The sequence below is a fragment of the Cryptotermes secundus genome, unplaced genomic scaffold (genome assembly GCF_002891405.2).
Source record: "Cryptotermes secundus unplaced genomic scaffold, Csec_1.0 scaffold949, whole genome shotgun sequence".
Taxonomy (NCBI): Eukaryota; Metazoa; Arthropoda; class Insecta; order Blattodea; family Kalotermitidae; genus Cryptotermes; species Cryptotermes secundus.
The window spans coordinates 30,079-33,091 of NW_019721778.1; the positions used below are offsets into that span (position 1 = coordinate 30,079).

At 35.0% G+C, this 3,013-nt stretch overlaps 1 protein-coding gene across 2 annotated transcripts in view; it reads left to right on the top strand.

The window, feature by feature from the left end:
* Positions 1 to 3,013, top strand: part of LOC111875786 (zinc finger protein on ecdysone puffs) — a 29,731-nt gene that overhangs the window by 3,104 nt on the left and 23,614 nt on the right. The window lies entirely within an intron of this gene.

The window sequence follows — 3,013 nt, forward strand, 5'->3', positions numbered from 1 at the left end:
CTATGACACGTGACCCACGGCTTAAAGTCCCTCCCAGAGGACTTGTTCCCTGAATTTTTCCGCCCTTAAAAATTCCACAACCTCTGCCAGGTTTGAACTCGCGTACCTTGAGTCATGAGGTGGGAACGTTACCCCTAGACTATGGAGGCCGCAAAGGAAGGTATGTAACTAATGTGTGGTATAAGCAACATCATTTGGTTCCATTGCATGGCGTCTCTACAGCAGTGTTGCCACTATTAAAGTTACAGCCCTTGTATGTAGATGAAACGTAGGATGTAATTTATTTCTACCATATGATTAACATGAATGATTATGATAAGACTGCATGGGTAGTGTAATTTTTTCTTATCACAGCTGTACTGTCTCTTATCTCAGTTCCACCCATTTCCTCCCCATTGGTGGACAGTGGGCTTTCTTTGAGTGTTACACATGGCTGAATCATGAAGTGTGTAGCTTATTTGCACCTGATGCCCAGTTTAAGAATGGGTAGAGCAGTTCTGTGCTCTGTTTACACTTAATGAGAAGAATCAGGTTTATGGATAACTGCCTTTATCATTAAGAGATACAAATATCACACCATGGGAAGTGAATTAATTGGATTTGAAAATAAATGTTACAAGTACCTATTGTATTTAAGTACAAAGCCATAAAAATGTGGGGAAATAGAGATGAAACTGAGTTCTTAACCTCAACACTAGCTTAGGCAAATGATAGGCTTTATGCTCCTCACGTATGATTACTACACAGATTCATATATTCATCATCAGTACCTTGTCAAACTAGAGGCCTCTGAGTGGAATTCAACATCACCTGTATTGTTACCATCAGGATCACAAATCTGATACTACTTCCCACCAGCCCTTATCGTAATTTTGCTTCAGAAGCAAGCTGTACTGGACAGCATTAAGTGAAACGACCTCCATGGTGCTTTTGAAGCCTGGAAGAAACAACAGGATCACTGCATACGTTCCTAAGGAGACTATTTTGAAATAAATGGTAGCCAAAATTGAGCAAGTTAATCCAGTGTTTCTTTTTTTGACCTAGCCTGGGAACTTTCTGATAGCACAAATTTTTTTGAACAAACGTGAATATTATAATATTCACACTGGATTAACTTGCTCAATTTTGGCTACCATTTATTTCAAAATAGTCTCCTTAGGAACGTATGCAGTGATCCTGTTGTTTCTTCCAGGCTTCAAAAGCACCATGGAGGTCGTTTCACTTAATGCTGTCCAGTACAGCTTGCTTCTGAAGCAAAATTACGATAAGGGCTGGTGGGAAGTAGNGTTGGTGTCTGTAGTAGTATCCAGTTTATACTCGTATGTGATACCACTAATCACTAATATTTATGGCATCTAATAGGGTTCTCCCTGCCATGGTGTATATAGTCTGTTCGTGTGAAGGCATCAGCTTTTGGATCACATTCATGTTCATTGTTCTCTCCACATCTCAAAGAGGAAAAGATGCACAAATAATTGAAAAAATTATGAATAATCCAAGTTTAGAAGACTGTGATGACTGTTGAATGTTGAATATAGCAATAAAGATAAAGTTATCCCTGGCCTTGATTAATGAAGCATTACATCATGACTTATGGAGGAATGAAGGCATAGCCCCACCATTTGTAACCCCAACACTAGATCAGCTTCATGCCTTGTGTCAATTTATCGTGCTAATACTTCAAGCAATCTTCAGAAAGACTTATAATATATGACAGTGTTTGTTTACATCATAATACAATTACTCTCTAGCACAGTACACTCAAAATTATCATTTAAAATAAGAATTTAAGATAAAAGTTTCTGTCAGAAGTAACAAAATATTTTGGTCATATAGCTTTAACATATACAACAAATCCAACATATAAAACCATTCAGTTATAAGTATGGTTGTTGTACATTCACGATGATTATCCATTTACTACACTACTCAACAGCTTATATATTTATATAGTTGTATAATCATTATCTCTTAAAAAGTTCATCCAGTGTATAAAAAGAATGTAAATAAAGAAATTCCCTTAAATTGTTTTTAAACTTATTTATATCATTTCATTAGGTAGTGCACTGTAAATCCTTACGCCCATGTGAATTACCCCATTACCATATTTTGCCAAATTTACCTGTCTCGTGTGTATATTATGTCTAGTATTTATTTCATAGTGATCCCTATTTGTATCAGATATTTCTCTATGTTTTACTACTGTGATCTTAAAGGAAATATGTTCATATTGCTAAACTGTTCTCTGCATGACTCCCTGTAGCCACATCCTTTTATTATCCTTATAACTAGGGCCCGGATTTTTATGACCTAAAAACTATAAATATATGCATGCACTTATGACCCAAAATTATGTCAAATATGACCTAAAAAGTGTAAAATATGACCTTAAATATTAAATGGGACATAAAATTTCACAATTTTAATTACAACTTTTACTAGAGTTTAAGAATAAAGATGATGAATATATGATAGTAGGTCCTACTTACCAAATTAGCCCTATTATGTCTCTGAAGGAAAGAAAACTGATGGAATTTCGACATTTCGTACTGGATTAAACCATTCATTGTTTTCTTTTTAATACTGATATTTGCGTTCATATTTTAGACAAACACTGGTGCACATGGTATGAACACTAACTTAACTCTGTTATCTAAAAACACCATTTAAAAGAACACAAGCTATTCACGTCTCAATTTTCACTGAGTTATTCACGTCTCAATTTTCACTGTTACAATTGCAATTTATAACTACATGCATTTTCAAATTTTCAAATTTGAAAGATCGCTGATTATCACTAAGGATAGTTTTGTATTTGGAAAAACTTCGTTCCACATCACATGATGTGACAGGAGCATTTGAAGAATGTCAGGTCGTTTGGTGACAGTTCTGTATTATCTTCGAATGTTGCTAGTTTACCAGAAAGTATATCTGCAATCTTGCATAATGTTGAATAACCAGCATTCCGATGAACACTTTCTATTTTGTTTTTTTTCATGTTATTTATTTGACC